This window comes from Dreissena polymorpha, chromosome 6 (assembly GCF_020536995.1).
Source record: "Dreissena polymorpha isolate Duluth1 chromosome 6, UMN_Dpol_1.0, whole genome shotgun sequence".
NCBI lineage: Eukaryota > Metazoa > Mollusca > Bivalvia > Myida > Dreissenidae > Dreissena > Dreissena polymorpha.
In genome coordinates, this window is record NC_068360.1 from 112,853,610 (window position 1) to 112,874,947 (window position 21,338).

Genomic DNA, 21,338 nt, shown 5'->3' on the forward strand with positions numbered 1-21,338 from the left:
TTCTCTTGAGCACATGATTTTGCAGTCGGTTATTGTAGGAAAATATGTACGAAATATCTTCGTCACAATCGACTCGGGGTGCTAATTTGTCATTGCTGCATTTTATGAAATTTGTCTTCAATATATAATGATTCTTGCCTATTTTGTATAAGTGTAGCATATATTTATCAATATATTACAATTTAACACATATACACATCGTATAATCCCGTTTTAAGGTTTATTTGGTTATGCATACGAGTTATTTGTCAACATTTTATGCTCTTACAACATGCAACTGTACAAGGAATGTAAAATAAAAATATACATACCGTCTTATAAATGTAGCATTTAATTTAATCAATTGTTTAATGCATTTACTTATATGAAATTCAGATCAACCAAGTCGCAGCTGATAGTGGCGCGATCACTCGGATTTCTTTTTTCGATGTGTCGCATGACACAAATTGCACATAGAAATTGGGATTTTCCAACTGCGTATATATCGTTCAAACATGAATTAATTTCCTATTGTACAAGCGATCATTATTTGCAATTTTTGAATACTCTAATTTTGCTGCCTTTCTAGTAGCCCTTATTTTTAACTTGTATGTAAGTTTCTTTTTTTCACTATTCATTTTATCTGTTCTGAATATCAATATTACAAAATGAGTGCTGTAAACTACTATTGAGTATGTCTGATAAGTCTATCTTCATAATATGTATCTATAACATGTTATTCAACATAAGAAATATTCGCACAAACAATATTCAAGTGATTGAGCCTTTTAGGCAAAGTAGAAAACATGTTTTTATTATTGTAGGTTTACAACAAATGAGCTCACAATACCCTATTTATCAACATAAATAACAGTTTTGTCCGACTTATAGTTGTTCATTTATGTTAATTACAGACGCATTGATAGTAAACTTGTATAAGCGATAACTCCATATGAATGCATCTTCTTTCACAACTCTGTCGTCGTGCACTGGATATAGTATTTAAACCATTGTTGTAATGACCGCTTTACTACAAAGCAGAATTTTAATGCATAGTACCGCTGAGCCCTCTACTGTGTGCCCGGAACAAGGCATTGGGATCGGCAGTAAAAATGTCCATCAGTGAATGTCCTTTATACTCAACAATGGCTGGCCGTTCAACACGTCTAGTTACGCTATTGGATTAAACAGTAAGTAGAACTATAAATTCGTCAGTTAACATTAGAGTGTTGTTCTACAAAATAAACATGTATTTAAGGTATTTAATATTATATTTATTTATGCGGTTTTTGTCTGTTAATAAACATATTTTTGTGTTTCTGTCGCGTAACTGCAATTGTCAGAAAACTCGGTCTTACGTCCTTAATCGTCAATCAGCATCGACAACTAAAAACTAACACATGCTGTTTATTAACTAAACGGACAATCAGCAATACAAGGATTTATTGTTTACTGTCGAATTCATCCTTCATTATGCATATATATTTACGATTATATCACATATAATATATTTAGTTGTTTTTTCAACTGCACAATTTTATTTTCAATATATAGTAATACATACATTCATGCTTTATATGAAGAGTTCATATACATGTACTTGAAGGGAGTATAAAACATAGTTGTATTAAAAAACATGCATATACAATACATATTTCAAAAATAAAACCCTTCAAAGAAGCTGGTTTTACATACTTATTATATATAAATTTACATGTTACGTGAATATGTTTTCAATATTATATTGCACATATATATGAAAGATAACTAAAGTGTTGAACTAAAGTGTTGAATAATGAATATATAATATTAAATCCTAAACACACCGGTGTGATGCAATCAGAGATAAAGAGATCAAAAGCATAAATTAAAAATGCAAAATATCGATTGTTATCTATATGAGTATTTTAATTTTTTGTTGATAAAAAAAATAGAAATAAGAAAAAATAAAGACATTTACCAGTATGCATACATGTATATGTACACGGCAAAGAATGTATAACTTGTACTAACAGATGTAAAGGCATAGAGAGAAACATTAATAAGTGCATTTCATGATAAAGATATTTTTCAGTGTGTATAGATTAACAATGCTGTATAAATGATGTATAATTTGTAATAACAGATGACTACAACAATCTTCACGTTTAAAATCTAATTCTGTGATACAATGAGATAAAAAAGGTCCCCTTCACTATCAAAGGATTTTAAATTATTTTTTGAAATTGAAATTTTTCTCAAGTTATCATATTCATATTTGAGGTATTGCTTGGCTTCTGCTATGATTGGAATGAATTTATTAGTTTTGCACTTGTTTAAATATAGTTTAAAAATTAAAATTACTTATTATTTAATTAGTTATGGTACTAGCAGACTTTGTGAAATATGCAAAAAGCATATGCTCCTACCGTCCAATAACATAATATATTGCAAGCAGTGTACACTACTGGACGGTGACTAAATGCGGTTTAAATATTGTACATAGGAGTATAACAACAGATGAAACCATTGCATATGAAAATACTATATATCGGATTATACGCCATATGCATAATCATAATAAGTTTAGATCTCATAAAAAGCCATGCATTTTTCTTCTAGCATGTTTCTCAAGAAACAAATAAACACACATATAAATAGTTGCTCGTGTTTGAAATAAACTGGTAGCAGCTTCATTTGAATGCTGTTTTCATATTATTTAAGTAAAGAGCTGTTTTATTAACAATACATTTAAAAGCAATACAATCATAATTGCAATTTGAAATGCAACCAATGGTTAACGCTTTGCTTGTGATAAAATGTAAAAAACATTTTATGTAAATCATCAACATAAATGAATGTATGATAAAGGCATTATGCCGAAACGTCAATTAAAGGAGTATAATCAGAGAGTTAATTTAAAATCTCTTAGGATAATTCAACTGAGCTTATACATTTATATGCACAAGTTTATTACGAAAACTGACTTTGGTTCATCTGTGTTTTGCAAATCTAATGTTTTACGTAGTATGCCGATACTCAAACAATAGTTACATGCGTGTTCACTTAATTAAGCAATGCAAACTACTATTTGGTCGAAATAAAAGTATGTTATCCCTTGGAGCGAACCACACAATTTTTGGCTTGCCATCAACACCATAATATAAAATTATTTCCAAGAAGTTATTATCCAGATAATTAAATAATATACTAATTAAATCGTGTGGATTCCAGTTTAAAAAATTCCCATTGAAGCACTATGGTTATACCTAGAACATTTAACCTCTTTTGGGACAGATTATAATATCTGCTACGCTTATTATCGAAAATAACTTCAGTACAGTGACAATGTTTACGCGCATTCGTATATCGTTAGTTCAGTTCTTTCCGTCGTTCGCAAGAAGTTTCCATTGGACAATGTGTGTCAAATAATCTAAGTGTACGTAAATCAAAACGGAACGTATGCCTAATGCAACCATTTACGTTATTAAAAATTTGATAATAAGTATCTAATTTCTTGTATTATTACAATAGAATGCTTTTGATGCCATAAACCTGTCTCCTTATTATGCAGCGGTTAGCGAGGATGTAATCGTATCATGTCAAATCTTACTGATATCTTTTACAACTGAAAACAAGCTTGTTCATATCACAATTGCATTATCTCACATAGTGACACATTTTATTTTGCAAACAAAATGATTTTGCCTCAAGCAATTATTGGGATAAGCACATAACAATTTCAACATACGAAGTGTTATAAAAAGTCTAAGCAAGCACATTACATCGAATTCCACTGGTACGTGTACAAAGACATTGCTAGTTTGGCATGTCAAAATATATTACATCTATTAATGAATATTCTGTTATATGCAACAAAGCCGATGTTTATTAGAAAATGACGTCTGTGGTTGAACCAACGTGCGTTTCTTTTGTTTCAATGTCTGTTTTAAGAAAATGCTTAAATACTCGTGTAAGCATGCTCGTCGTTAAAGAATGAATGCTTAAAACAACAACGGATTTAATAGCTCTTGTTTTAAAACTATATCAAAAACAACATGATATGGTGCCATGTTTGGTGGGATCATCTTTGCCATCTGGACATTGTAATATCCTCGACTTATATCAAAATTTTGTTTTTTCAGATTTATAATAACTTGCAGCTGTAAAAGTTCATGTAGTTTTATGTTTTGTTTACTTATATAGTTTCTTTAAATGATTTGTTCTGATGGACGATGCCGACCTATTTATAACTGTATAGAGTTAAAAATGGAGTTTGATATCAACTCACATTTTTTATTCATACTACAGTATTTTAAACTATGGCGTTAAACAATTACATCATGCATCGATTCACAAGATTGTTACGAAAACACAACCGCTCACCTGTATGTTAAAAATATATGAAACGTACTCTGTGAAAAAAAAGTTTAATGCATGTGCATAAATTGTTGTCTCAGATTAGCCTGTGCAGTACGTGCAGGCTAATCAGGGAAGACACTTTCCGCCTACAATATATTTTATGCCAAAAAGATACTTTCCTTAAACCGAAAATACCATAAAAGAATTTAAGTGTCGTCCGTGATTACATGTAGCGTGTGCGGATTATAAAGGCTTATCTGGAATGACAATTCACGCACATGCATTTACCCGCTTTTTCACAGACCTCGGCCAATAACGATATGTCTTAAACAGCTTCTGTTCCCCAATGAAGTCTTATTATGGGCAAACGCATTAATAGATCTTATCTCTGTTATTGTATCTCTTTTAATGATTGTACATGAATATTTGCAGATGAGACTGTAATTAAAAGATTCAAATGAGCCATTGCTGATGTTTTGACAATTAAAACGCGAAGGAGTTAAGCAGCGTTTGAAATTTATTGCGATGACGGAAGTAAGTCCCAGTTTTGTTAAAGTGATACGTCTGTAAGACACATTATTGGTAGTGATTTCATATTAACGAGTAAACGAATCTTATACAACTTGGATTTGACAATGCGTGCTTGTATAGGAAAACAATGGCTTCAAGTAAATGCGTTTGCTTACAGATATGTAACATCTCTGATTAATAGTCATTAAGTTTGTACTATGAACCTCTTAACTGCTGGACACCATTACGTCCGATTACAATTGTCTATTCATTGTCTCAGCACGTCAATACCCGATGCACGCAAAAGCTGCAGAGCAGGTAACCAGTTATTTTGAAAACTGATTGAATACAAAGTTGGTAACGGCACCAAGGTGTAGCAAATCTGGTGCACACGTGAAAATTTAATACATACAATTTAATCTTATATAAATGAAGTGCACCATAGAAATTAATCCTTTCACTGCAAATGAGATTGTGGACTCATTTTGTTGAAAGCCTAATCATTAGCATACATATTGCTCTACTGAATACTACACTTGGTAACCAAGTCTCTTATGAAAATGTTTTTCAAGTTGTATGACTCCTTTACTTAACCGAGTACACGTAACATAGTAAACGTGCGTTTCACAAATGGGCATATAATATCTTCGTCGTTTTCTTTATCAAATTTAAACACATCTAAATATGACAGCAACCGAGTAATCTTCAAGCCGGAAACTATTTTTCGTCCCAAATTAACTATGTAAGAATAAATATAGTTCTTATACCATAAAAACAAAATGGAAATAAAACTGGATGAAACACAGCTTTTTTTTTAAATGCGTGGAATAAATTTTGATGTTGACCTGTCAAAAATATTTAAAATAAATTACAATGAAAACATTGTTAAAATGGTAAATATCCTGAAACATTGTTAAAGAAGGTTTGAAACACCAATTGGATAGATTGTTATTGTAAAAACACTTATTGTGTCATTATTCAATCACTTGTTTATATCACTGCCTATCCCTTCCCATACTATTTTATATTCAATAAAATCTTCAATCCTGACGTTTATTTGGGATGGGCATCGCAAAATAAAGTTTACAACTGTAGTTAAAGAATATAGTGAAGGAGGTTTAAACATGATAAATTTGGATGCATTTATTTTAGCACTGAAACTTACCTAGCTACAAAAAATTCAATCCTATAGAGGAACTTAAATATATATCAAAAAACTTTATTTTGATACTCACAAACTTTAATTGCAGTTATCATTATGCTTTAAATATGTCTAACAGAATTTCAAACCCTTTTTGGGTGGATGTTGTAAAATGTTTTTCACTTTATTGTAGTAAATTAGAAGTAAAAGCAGAAGAATTGTTGAATTATCCAATATTTTATAATCCAAATATAGTGATAGGTATTTAAAGTTTTTTTTCTTACAGTCATGGTTTGATGCTGGAATTCAATGTATAAGTGATATATACAAAAATGGAAGCTTTATTTCTGTTGATGATTTAAATACAATGTACAATTTGAAAATTAATTTCATTAATAATATAGGGGTGACAAGAGCAATACATACATTTTTGAAAAAAATATTGTATACCCTGTCCTACCCAACATATTATCAAACCTTTTTTGCCGCCAATATTACAATCAATATTAAAAAATGAAGTGGGAGCGAAACTACTGTATTGTAAATACTACTACACAATTGTAAATAAAAACAATGAATAACCTTCAGTTAAAACAAAGGGGTATAAAACTCAATACAACAATTAATGAAAATGAATTGAACTGCATAGTTTAACTACTCTTTTTAATAACAAATGTTGTAAAGGTACATTGGTTCCAATACAGAATAATTCATAGGATACTTGCAACAAATAGTCTTTTGAACAAAATGAAGATAATTGATGATCCATTATGTACTTTTTGCAAACAAAGTGAAGAAAATTTAGAGCATTTATTCTGGGAATGTCATATATCTAAAGCACTAATTGATGAAATGCTACCAGGTCAATCGTTTTCTTTCATTAATATGCCAATATTTATAATTGGATATTTGACAAAGTCTGATAGTGCAATAAATAGTGTTATTTTGTCTATAAAGCTATACTTATACATATGTAGGATAAATAAATGCATCCCATGCATAGCTAGAGCCAAGAAATACATAAAGTACGAAAATGATAACTTGAACAAAATATCAATTTCAAAAAAATAAATTGGACTTGTTTGACATTGTATGGGAACTATTTTATGACATTGTTGCATAAACTTAATTATACAATTATAAACACCTACCATTGTTTTTCTCTATGCCTTATCATATGTTATAACAACTTATTCATCATTGTTTGTCTTTACTCAATGTAAAATGTCTTTATTTTTATATATGCACCTTATATGGTTTGTACATATGCCTTTTTATCTGATAGTTAAATTAAAACATCCATGTTGATCTTTACACACTGGAATTTTTCTGTTTATGCCCCCTTTAAAAAAAGGGGATTACTGTTTTTGGCCTGTCTGTCTGTCTGTCATTCTGTCTGTCACCTTTAACAAATATTAAAGTTGTGTCATAACGTTTGACATATTAAAGATAGCAACTTCATATTTTGCATGCATGTGTATCTCATGGAGCTGCACATTTTGAGTGATGAAAAGTCAAGGTCAAGGTCATCCTTCAAGGTCAAAGGTAAAAAAAATCAACGCGGCGCAATAGGGGCCATTGTGTTTTTGACAAACACATGTCTTGTTTTTTCATCTATTCACCATAAATGCTTTTTTTTCCAACACAAAATTACATGCATAAGATAGCTTACCTTATATGTATTGCATATGTTATTCTGTTCATTTCTGAATGTATTACATGTTTGTGTTATTGTTCATTATTGTATATGCAATCTCGAAATAAAATGTTTTGGAAAAAAATGTAAGTTGGTAAATACGCCGAGACTATTTGGTTTGCAATAACACCTACTAGTAGTAGAGCGGAGGACATTTTTACATTCGATATACTGGCGCAATATATATTGTAAGACTTTACATATGGACTCTTTGACATCAAGTGTTCTGTCATACTTTTAAAATATTGTTTTCAGTTTTGATTTAACTGGAATAAATCCGACTTTGCATCGTGCTGCTTTAATGCATGCGTTATTGACAGAAAAATATAATTGATTTAAAACTTAAAGTTCAATATTAACAACATTGGCATAAACGATTAAAGATATCAGGGATAAAATCATCATTGTTTTAACAAGTTAATTTAAACAGTAATTGAGACAATGCCGTTGTCGATCTATATAAACTAAACTTATAATCTTTAGGTCTTGGCGCTGTAGTTTCTGCATAAACCAATTTGAACAACATTTATAAAATGTAAGAAATTAGTGTGTTTGTTTATATGAATTACCACTTTTTATTTACATGTGAAAGAAAACATATCAAAAATAAAAAAAAACATCTGTGGTAGCGACTTCAGCGTATTCGTCTAAAAATAGCTCCCCTTCTGGCAGTATTGTGTTTAGCATGTTTGTAAATGATCATAACTTGTATAAAAACTATTATATTTTCAGTTGAAAATTACATTTTTATCAAGGTTAGATATTTTTCTAGTGTTTTATAAAATTAAAAACTTGTTTTAATATTAAATTAATGACGATTATTACGAAAGTTTTAAAAAAGTTTGGAAATTCAACGTTCGAAATCCGCCATTTTTGTTTACATAGGTGTCGTAAATTCCGCTTCCTGAACGATTTGATTTTGGGAATTGTTGGTAGAGCTTACATTATTTATATTGTAAACAGACGTGCGCACGTAATTAAAAACAACAATCGAAGATAAAATAATATTTTGTTTTGAAAAATTACACCAAAAGGGTTCAGGTGAATTAAACATGCATATTTTACCTATTTGTTTTTTCGTTGGCATTGATTTTATGTTATTTTTTTAAAACAAAGCTGTTTTCATTACGAAACAAGAAAGATTGACCTAGTTTGCGCATTTTATTTCTAGAGCCTTAACAAAGACAAGTTCGATCATTTTATAAACCGGAAGTTGTTAACTTGAGAACGACAGTAAACAAATCAGGCGCTTGAGATTCGACCGAGATGAAATAATTTGCTTAATAATTTGTGTTTGTAATGATTTTAGTTTTGTGAATTAATTGCAGCTTAAAGACAAACATTATCTGAGTAGGAAGAAATACGTTTATTGTTATTTATTTACAAACTTAACTATTATTGTGTTATTTAATATTTGACAACTTTGGCATGTTTGACAAGTATTAAAGTAAATGACTTGTAAAGTAACCTCATCATTTTGGGAAAAAATGATGGCGACTTTTATGTCCTTGATCTTGCATTATAAACCTTTTCTACATTTAAACTACAAACATGATTTTATTTTTATATTTACATTGTAAAGGCAGCTCTGCTGGTGATGTGCAGTTTTTTCATTTGCAAATGTTGAAAGCTTGATTACTTTAAATCAGATTTAAATGGACAATACTGTTTATTTAAGAAGTTGAAATTATTTGACAGAACTGTTTGCATGATGCAAGTACATGATAATAATTGTTCTATATTTAAACTGGGGCACATTGAAATTGCGCTTGTTATTGTTATGCATCAATATTTATTTTGTGAATTTTAAGTAAAACATTTTGTGATTTATCTTAAGTAGTTGATGTACTGCTGCAAATTAATAAATGTATAATTTATACCATAAAAAATGAAATACACATATGTGTGTTTTAATTTAAATATAACAGCAATGCGTCCCTGTATTTGATTGCTTTGACAATGTTATATTTGTTGATTTGTTGTTTCCATATTTTACAGTTCAAATGTTGCACATATCAGGAGCTTGCAACAAGGATTATTTATACATGTATTTTTATTTTTTATATGCAATTTCGGACGAAAATGCCAGCAGTCACCAATGAAGAGGTTATCACAATGATAAAAGAAGAGGCATGCGTGAAACATGCACAGTTTTGACAAAGTCAAAGCAAGTCAATATAAGCAAACCCACATTGTTGAAATCGTTAGAAAGAACTTATAATAAGTATCAACATTTGAATATAAATAAAACGCGAGTTAAAGGAAACGAATATTTAAATAGATTCATGTAATCAATATATACATTTCCTGAAAATCAGATTAAATCATGCGCAAACTTTTACTCAAAACCTCTTAGCGCATTTTGTCCAAATGATGATCCCAAATCTACAGAAACACTTTCTACTGTGGCTCTAAGTCTAGCGAGTGAACTGGGAGAATAAAAATCTGAACATTTATAAATCTAAGATCAATTGCAGACTGTTAGTTTAAAAAAACACAATTTTAAATCAAACTTTAGATACAAAATCAAGAGTTTTTGAAGACCGAAACAGACAATTGAAACGCACATCAAGCAGGGAGATGTATTGGAGGGAAATATGTCAGAAATTTACTAATAATGAAAAAAATTAGTCTGAAAATGAAATGATTGTTAAAACCTGACAATAGCAGAAATTGAAAAACAAGTAAAAGATAAAAACAAACAAATACAAAAAAATAAATGACAAACTATATGAAATGGAAATAGAGAACTGTAAACTTAAACAGACTCGCGAGGCAACCATTTATGATGAAGACAGTAAAACATACAGCATTGATGCTCATATATGTGCATTTTCCCTTTTAAAAAGAAATGTATCATTGAAACAAATTGGACCAGTAATATCAGCAGTACTTCATTTAGTAAATATTAAGCCTAATAAATTGCCATCTGTTGGTACAATTCATAATTGGTCAATCGAAAGAGGATTAATTGCAAATACACAAATGACCGATTAAGTACCCAAAAAAACACAAATAGACATAGTGATGAAACCTCCATATATGGCATGGAATGGGGGACTTTTGCAACAAGGGAAGATGAAGGTAATTATATTCTTTTGGGTTTACAAGAAATGGCCACAAAGTCCAGTAATGACACATTGGATACTTTTAGAAACATCATTAACGGCCACCGGAAAAACTTTGCGAAACCGAAATTTCGCAAACTTAAGTACCCTTTTTCTTAAAGATTTGCTACTTTGAGACATAGTATGCGATAAAAGTCTTATCGTTGATTAATAATTGGTTATTTTCACTCAAAAAACGCGTTTTCTTCACTATGAAATTTATAAGCAAAGTTGGGGTTCCCATGGGATTTTTGCATTTTCCCATGGGATTTTCGATTTTCCCATGGGATTTTTTCTCCCATGGGATTTTTTTTCTCCCATAATTTGCAAATGGGAGAAAAATCCCATGGGATTTTGAACATTTTAAAAAACGTGTTTTATTTGCGTTTGCAAGTATTTTAACGTTATTTAAGGACTGTATATTGGTTTTATGCCAATTATATATTAAAATATTTAGTAATAAAAAAATCCCATTTTAAAATGGGAGAAAAAAATCCCATGGGATTTTTTTCTTATTTTGAGAGATTTATTCATGAAACTTTCAGAAACATCATATTTTATGAAATGATGAACAACTACGATATTTTAATGCGTTTAGTCGTGTTTAAAAAAAAACAAAAAATCCCATGGGATTTTTAAATCCCATGGGATTTTTTCTCCCATGGGATTTTTTCTCCCATGGGATTTTTTTCCAATGGGATTTTTCAGTTTCGTAAGCCGAATAAGTTTCTTAATGCGAAAAACAACAATAAAGGAAATAATAATTATAATTTTGAATAATAAATTGAATAATATAAATAACATGAATATTTTTAAAATGAGTTACAATTAAAGGTTTATGCTAGTAGAACTTATCATTTCTTGTTCGAGCAGATGGTTGAGTCCAATTGGTGAGTATGCCAGCTTAGAACCAGTATAAATGCATCGCAGACAGACAACGCTGTCATACTGTACACACCGCTGAGTAACAATCTTTATTGCATTTCATTTTGCAACAGAAAATGAACTCCGTAGTATAATTGATCTTATATATGCCCTCTGCTTTTGAAAGCGTGCAACACATTAACATAACAATAAGTCCATGCCAAAAACTATGTGCAAATTCCATTCAAAGCTATATACACATTATAAAGGTCAGATGACCCGCGTCATGCGAAAATGGGTCTTATGTCATATGCGGCCGAAGTTGGTCCATCCTAGCTTGTCCAACCGCGCAGTCTGGTCAGGTACTACGCTGACTGATATATAAAGTCAAGCCATGATTCGTGGTCTCATATCCTAACTCGGTAGCTCCTGTGCGAAACTTTCACCGGAAACGACGGCACCGAGACGGGCGCTCGAACTTTGCGGATGCGCGTTATATGTTATATATAATAGCGCGATGTGTTTTTTCTTGCCTCAAATTAGTAAGCCCAATCAGCGTTTTATTGTGTTCTTTGCTTCTACTATTAACAAGAACTTCAACTGATACGAACATGAATTTTATTTTAATATGTTTATTTAATGCTCGGAAAACTCATTGTATATTTAGACTACTACTTATAAAACAAAGTCGGGTTTTCAACATCTGTTTTCGGCATAAAAATTGTTATTCCAAACCAGATTGTACGCACTTTACTGTACAAAATACCGTTAGGGCCACCGTGGTTACTCATTAAAATCCAGAGGGCGAGAATGCGAGAACGCGAAAGTACGATGACGACAGTGCGACAATACGATGGCGACAATGCGTTCGTACGATTGCGAAAACGCGCTAGTACGATGACGACAATGCGACAGTGCGACAATACAATGGCGGCAGTGCGATAGTACGGGGGCGACAATGCGATAGTCATATCGTACTGTCGCCGTGGTATCATCGCAATGTCGCCATCGTTCTATCGCATTGTCGCCATCGTATTGTCGCACTGTCGCCATCGCATTTTCGAATTGCCGCCATCATACTATCGCGTTATCGCATTTGCACCATCGTACTATCGCACTGTCGGCTATCGCCATCGTATTGTCGCACTGTCGTCATCGTATTTTCGCACTGTCGTCATCGTATTATCGCACTATAGAACTGTAGTATTGTCGCCATCGTACTATCTCACTGTCGCCATCGTATTGTCGCACTGTCGTCATCGCACTGTCTGATTGTCGTCATCGTATTATCGCGTTCTCGCATTGTCGCCATCGTACTATCGCATTGTCGCCATCGTATTGTCACCCTGTCATCATCGTATTGTCACATTGTCGCCATCGTACTATCGCGTTCTCGCGTTCTCGCCCTCTGGATTGTAATGTGTAACCACGATGGCACTAACGGTATTCCGTAATACTGCTAAAGCACAGTATGATTAGGTCACTCCCAATGCTCAAATCTCTATGTCTATTTTAGTAACAACACATGTCTATGGAAGGATATTTAGGTAAAAGTTACATCATTCGTGGTGAATATTTACATTATGACCGATGCTTATTCTAATTTGCTTTATGACAATTCCAACATGCTTGTTGTCTATTCGTTTATACTTGATGATTGCTGCAACATTACATCATTCATGAATAATATTTACATTATGCGTGATGTTTATTCTAACATGCTTCATGACAGTTCCAACATGCTTGTTCTCTATCGGTTATACTTGATGATTGTTTCAACATGCTTGGTGACTATCCAATGTTTGTGTGTTCATTATTCCTGAAACCAGTCATAATCGGTTTTGCCACTAAGCGTCATTAACAACGGCAGTTAGCAATAGGCAGTAAGCAGAATGCAAGTTACTAAATTATGACATCAGGTGGCGCGCGTTTATTTTCCGTATGTTGAATAAATTACTTTTCGGAAAAAAAAGCGAAAACATCCGAATCATTTTGACTAGTAAACTGAATAAGCTGAATTAGTTCCCTTCGTTATATAATCTCCATTAAACTAAATACGTTCATTATTGCCATGAAGACCAGTAAGTTTACACAATGAATTGACTGCCGTGAATGTTTTTGATATTTGTAAGATGCAATTGGCACTCAAGAAATTATACATGTATTTTATTCAGAACATAACGGGGCTGATGTGTTGGAATTGTGGCCCTTCCCTAGTCCAAATAATTACAGTAGACGTAATCTACCGATGTGCATTGCATATCGACCTCATATTTATAAAGTAGCCCAAACCCCCATTGCCACAGACCTGTGCGTGAAACTTTCAGATTTCTCTAGTCTGTTTACCATTCTATAATTACAATTTCTATAAACACATATTTATCATTTTATGACTATATAATGTCTGTGGTATACAGAGAAACCTGAAAGTTACAAGTACTCGTGTCTAGTACTGTACAACTATTGTACTCCTCGTTGAGAAAACAACTACTTCATCTACATGTATTAAAATATCATAAAACATAATTTTCAATCAAGTTGGAAAAAATCAATAAATAAATGTCATATAAACAGGTTTGTCATGAACGTTGACGTCGCTCTTGGTTACCAGAAAAATTCCCACGCACGGATTTCAACCGTCATTGTTTACAATCAATTAAGTGCATAAGTACTTGAATTTGTATAGTGTTTTTTAAAAGTGTCCAGCTACAGGTGGTTAGCGTGTGGCTATAATACTAGTTAGTGAAAACATATTTTGGAATGATAAGTAATCATATTATAACGAAAAATCAACTTTTCTTAAAAAAAATAAGTTAAATATATATTCAACAAGGTATCCAACTCGAAATCATCCGAAAACGGGATGCATCGTTTTAAACAGCCATTACTTCATCAATTTTGCAGCGATTTTCACGATCTTGGTCTTATTCAACGCAGAAATAAATTTCCTTTCTGGAAATGTATATGTCTTGCAATATTTTTACAAATACTGGGTCAACTTTTAAAAAATAACACGATACACAACTCGCGTGACCCAGCTGTGATCGATCAGACAGTATTCATGACTGAAATCTTCACGGGGAAATGGGCATTTTCCCTGCAAAGTTCACGAACCTCGATACCATAATTCAATAAAACGTATGAAAAAAAAAACATTCTTACCGTGCTTGCCGTAGAATTATGCATCAAAACTAACTGTCCAGCGCATTTTCAAACCTTTGTTTACATACATTTCAACCAACTGACATTTTAAACACAAGGGTGATTTCATTGCTCCAATGCGGAGTTGTGTCTTTACAACTGGAGATTTCATTCATAAATACGGTCTGATCGATAACAACTGGGTCAAGCGAATTATGTATAGCTTTATTTCTTAAAATTTGACCCAGCATGTGTAGAAATATAACAATATATATACATTTCCTAAAAGGAAATTCATTTCTGCGTTGAATAAGACCGGGTCATGAAAATCGCTGCAAAATTAATTTAGTAATGGCTGCTCAAAACGATGCACCCCGTTTTCGGATGATTTCGAGTTGGATACCTTGTTATATATAAAACGGTAGTGATTTTTTTTTATATAGAAAATTTGATTTTTCGTTTTAATATGATTATTTATCATTCAAAAAGATGTTTTCACTAATTATTATCATAGCCACACGCTAACCACCTGTGTGTCCAGCACGTGTGCCGGGAGAACAGGGCTTAATGTATTTTTTGTTAAGCTCTATAATATTTATATCCAATCTGTATGAAAAAATGTCGGTGAACATTATTCCGGTGTTAATTTTTGAAAATATTGAGGCATTCGTTAATTATGGATCTAAAACGGAACATTAATCCGCAAAAAAAAACACCGGGCATATTGCATATTAGATCGGACACATGAAATTATTTCGAAAGAAAGCAATAAGAGTTTCAATTCTACAAGAGTAAGTCTCGCTGTGCACGATTACGCTCTTACTGCTCGTATATATTTGACTCTTGGCAAATACCTAGTGTTTTATTTTGCTTAATCTAAATTGTGTCATGCATCTATATGTACTTAAAGCAGCGTGACCAACAGCTCTTTCATATGTGAAAGAGATTGACACGAAATACCTACCCATCTATAATAAAGTTTATATGTGCACTTCAATATTATAGTTTTAAAGCATTTTATGTGGTGCAATATAAAAGTACTCTAGTAAATTTGAAATTATGTAATCGATTTCCTCTCAACATACATGCAAAGTTCCAGATAACTTTTTCAGCAAAATCTTGGTTTACACTCTATAATAATCCAGCCTTAAAGTCTATTATTAATTCTTTTTTTTTCATGTAAATATAATTTTTGGCACATCCGCATTTAGGTTTATAGTCTAAGAAGAGCTAATGACAATTGCCGGTTCACAGCAGACTTTTTGCGATAAAAGGACCAGATAATGGAAAACGTTCGGCTTTTCGACTGTTGTAAAGATGGTCTGTTATTCATAATAACGTTAAAGTGCTGTTGATTTCATAATTGTAATGAGGGCCTAGACGAGTGGGAACTCATTGATAAAATGTTTACATTATATGCATTGATATTGAGTTTTACGCATGATCACACATTTTGAATTCTTATTTTATTTTTCCAATGTGTAACCGTACGCACAGAATTTAAGTCTACTTTATTACTAAATTTAATTCAATTTTTTACGACTTTAAGCGTCTTATCTGGAGCTCTGCATACATGCATTAGTAGCATATATTGAAATATATCCATAGACTTTCTTTGGTTATTGAAGGTAAATTACTGTACAAAAATTATGGTTAGTCATTAACCAAAAAAAAGTTAAGTCTACAAACACGCGGTTAATTTCGGTTCAGTAGCAAATATCTTACAAAGGTGCGCAACTTCTCCTATAACATAAAATTTCCGTTATACGCCGTAAATTTCCGTAGTCCTCCGTAGCATTTCGGAATGACTGTCAATTGACATCATTGTATCATGCATGATAGTATGTTGCTTTGTGCTTGGGTGAAACTCACATCTTACCATCGCGTTAATTTATTAAACGCATTAATATTTGATTTCATTATGCACTGCGCGTATTGCACAAGTCTCTCTGCACAAACCAACATACACATATGCAGCATGCAATTAACGAACAAGAATGTTGCATCTGTACACATGCATGATACCATTAAGCAGAATGTAAATAGACATTGGACATCAGGCAAGATGTAAGTGTCATCAAGCATGAAAAGGTGTCTACATATTAATTGAAAGTACCATCAAGAATCATGACACTGTCACAAAGAAGGATGTAATTTTTACCTAAATACCCTTCCATATTTGTCGGCACTGTGTGTTTGCTTAATTTCACTGAAGAACGTCTACTGGTAAATCTTACAAAAAAAGTGATAAATAAGACTGAGTAGCAATTTTTTCGGCGTTGCTGTTTAACGTCAAATTTGGCCTTTCAACGAACTTCTTAAAAGCCCATTGAATTTTAATGAAGAAGTTTCCCGCTTGTAGGTCCGAATGAATTAAATCAAATTTTGCAATTGGCAATTTGATAGAAATCCCCATAAAACATTGCACATAGCTTTCTGAAATAAACAGGCCACATTGAACGCATTCACGATATCCAACAGCTCTCTTTGCAAAGACCTATCTAGTGTTTCTTGGCCGTGTAAGATCTATAATTAGAACATCGTCACCTAAACATCTACTAATAGAAGAGCATATTTTGGGGAAACAAATTCAATAAGAGTATAAAACGTCCACGATCAATAATGTGTAGTTTGTTAAAGATATCACGGCAGTAAAAACATAGCACTTTAAAGAGACCACAATCTGGTACATTTGGTCAATTGTTGCGTCCGTGGCGGACAATACATTTTTAAAAAGAAAGCGTACAAAAAAGCAAACACAAAGTTCTTCGTAAGCTTGTTTTAATCTTAAAAACACATAATCGACAGTCATTCCAGTCAAATACAATACTAACAGTCAGCACTCTAGAGATCAAAATTGCGGATATAAATATTTAATTCAGGGATATCAAGTGTATCAAGTTCGAATTCCGGAAAAAATAGCCGGTAGTCTGGGGCATTAGGTCCCTTACAGGGATAAAAGGTAAATCCCCGCCCGAGCCGTAGCTAACTGATTTATTGTAGTCTTTCTAGTTGCAATTTCTGGTGAGTACAATGCGGAATATTACGGATATTTGCAACATGTCGAAGATTTTCGGAAAGTAGCGAAGAGGTTTTCGTCAGTTAATATTCATGTCCGTGCCGGCCGCTAACTTATCAGAATCAATAAAAAAGAACCAGGAAAAATCGGTAACGATCGCAAATTTCCGGAATTCCGATAAAGCTTCAACATAATTTGTTCTCAAATGATCGCGTACTCGAACGAATCTGTCCCTACGCCTCAAACTCCCTTTAAATCTCATCGGACGTACATTGATCTCAAAATCTATCCTTGACGACTCAAATCATATTTCCTGAATAGTTTGGCCTATTGACGTCCCTGTAATTATAACAATGGTCTTTTGGATAAACACCGCTAAGTTGTTGCAATATAATAACCGTTTAAAATAGTTACCGGTTTTCATTTAATAAAATGATTAAGTCATATTCGAGATTTCAGCGATTGCCAATATTTTGCTTTTGTTTCTCATAAGCATATGGTGCTTGGTATCTGCTATTGACTCCTATGTAGATTGCAAATATTACATAACCCTTACAGCGGCCGAGCGCAGATATCTGCATTTGGCCGCTAAAAAGAAAAATCTTTGCGCATTAATTTAATTCAAATCTCATTATCATAATCAAAATCATCATCATCGTCGTCGTCGTCACTACTACCACCACCACCATCATCATCATCATCATCATCATCATCATCTTCTTCTTCTTCTTCTTCTTCCTCCTCCTCCTCCTCATCATCATTAACAACAACAGCAACACCAACTTAACATCATCATCAAACAACAATAAACATCGGTAGCATACAATGTGCTTCATCAACCATACATAATTATATGCGTTAAAACACCATAATAGAACAGCATGAATGAAGCTGTCTATTACTCTTTTATATTTCCTATACCAATATTTTTTTTTCGTTAATTGAAGGACTAGTTGAAATCTTCTATAAAAGCCCTCCCACCCCCCCCCCCAAAAAAAAAATAATAAAAAAATAAAACATAATAATAATAACCCTAGCAAACAACAATAAACATAGGTTAGTTAGTATACACTGTGCTTTAGCAACCATGCATAATGAATGTTTATGACTTCGGACCGTTGTGATCAAATTTAAAAAAGCAAGATGGTATGTATGCGGCACACAACACATAGATAATTATAGTTTTATACCTTAAACGTAGTTCATCAAAATAAAGATAAGTTATTATCTATGTAATACTTAAATTAGGTTTATAACGTATGCATATTTGTCTAAAACTTGTGAAATGTGATTCGTAAGCCGACGACAACATTATCATTCGGACCCTTCTCCCCACCTAACAATCGAGATTAAACACCTGTGGAGATCCCGATCTTATCAATGAATAAACCGGTTCAATGATGTCAAGTCAAATAAAACATACTATTACTATCCAAATAAATATCTATCAAAAAATGTAAATTGATATACCTACTTAACTAAAACTAAACTTAAACGATAAGCAAGAAAAATATATAAAGAAGAAGCAGGCAAAGTAGACAAATTAATTGTAACATATGTTTTCTCAGTCTCCCACTGTTGAACAATATAAATAGTATTTATCGCCACCCCAAAAGGGATCTTTATCACACGTTTGGCTCAACTAATATATAATCGTGACAGGACAAACTGTCAACAAATACCTTGTTAATGTTTTATACATAACTCCAATCAAAGGTCAACTTCCAAGGAAACTGCGGCATGTTAAAACTGTTGATTATGACAAAATGTTGTTTAGTACAAATCAGTACAATAGCGTCTGTTATGTGGCCTATACTAATCCAGTTAAATAAAACTTTAATCGCAGAAAAGTTTAGATTCTTTACACCTTTAAAGGGGCCTTTTCACAGATTTTGGCATTTTTTTTAACTTATTCATTAAATGCTTTATATTGATAAATGTAAACATTGGATCATAAAAGCTCCAGTAAAAAATCAAGAAAAAAAAAAAAAGGAAATGTACATTGCCCGGAGCAGGGTTCGAACCAGTGACCCCTGGAGTCATGGCAGAGTCCTGTAGTATAAACGCTTATGCCTACTGAGCTATTCCGCCGAGTACACATTCTCGACGTATTTTATACCTTATATAAGCAATCTTCGTAGTTTCACAAAATTTAACGACAAAAACAGAACTCTCCAAATTATTCAATCGTTTCGCGTTGCAACGCTTTATAATTTTAGGTTTTAAAATCGTCAAAAGATGCATATAATGGCTATATTAGAGCATGGTTAATGTTCAGTATTACTGTTTCCTCACAAATATCATAACTAAAACGAAAACTTACGAATCTGAAACAACTTTTTTCAATTTTGTCAATTTACCAAAGCGTGAAAAGATCCCTTTAAGAAAATATATATAACAGTTCTTTCCTGTTTTAACAAAATGATACATTTAAAAATAAATTATGAAGCATCGCTAGCAATATTAGAAAGAGAAGTAGAAGGAGAATTATTATCAATAGTAGCAGTAGCAGCAGCAGCAGTAGCAGCAGCAGCAGTAGCAGTAGCAGAATCAGTAGCAGTAGCAGTAGCAGCAGCAGCAGCAGTAGCACTAGCAGTAGCAGTAGAAGTAGCAGTATCAGTAGCCGTATCAGTAGCAGTAACAGTAGCAGCAGCAACAGCAGCAGAAGCAGCAGCAGCAGCAGTAGCAGTAGCACTATCAGAAGCAACAGCAGCAGCGGCAGTGGCAGCGGCAGTGGCAGTGGCAGTAACAGTGGCAGTAGCAGTGGCAGTAGCAGTGGCAGTAGCAGTGGCAGTAGCAGTGGCAGTAGCAGTAGCACTATCAGTAGCAGCAGCAGCACTGGCAGCGGCAGTGGCAGCGGCAGTGGCAGTGGCAGCGGCAGCGGCAGTGGCAGCGGCAGTGGCAGCGGCAGTGGCAGCGGCCTTGGCAGTGGCAGCGGCAGCGGCAGCAGTAGCAGTAGCAGTAGCAGTAAAAGTAGCCGAATCAGTAGCAGTAGCGGCTTTTTGCTTTTTTGTTTTAGAAGTGTTTGTCGTATAAGAAGAACGCAAGGAAGACAAATTAATTGTAACATGTGTTATCTTAGTCTCCGTTGTAGTAGTATTTGTTGTATCTACACAGCCATTTTTCAGTCACCTGAGAGACATGTTTTTATAAGAGATTTAATTGTGGACCAATACATCGTGTATTAATATCAGTGTACACACTGGGACACCACATGGGGCGAGGATTAACAGATAAACTAGGCCTTCAATTAATTATGCGCCTAGAGGCAAACAATACTATAACTTACTGATAATTTTAGGATTGGGATGTGTTTGTATCTTATTTGAAATTAGCTAGCTTAATTCAAAAACTAATTATAGCCTCAATATTATCACAAGAACATCATCACATATTCATTGTGCAATATATAATCATATCACCATCACAATATGCCAGAGCGTTAGTATTTATTGTGCATACATATCCTACAGCAACATTTACAAAACTTATTACAAACCAACCGCTCAAGCTTTAATTAAGATTGATTTTAATTTATAT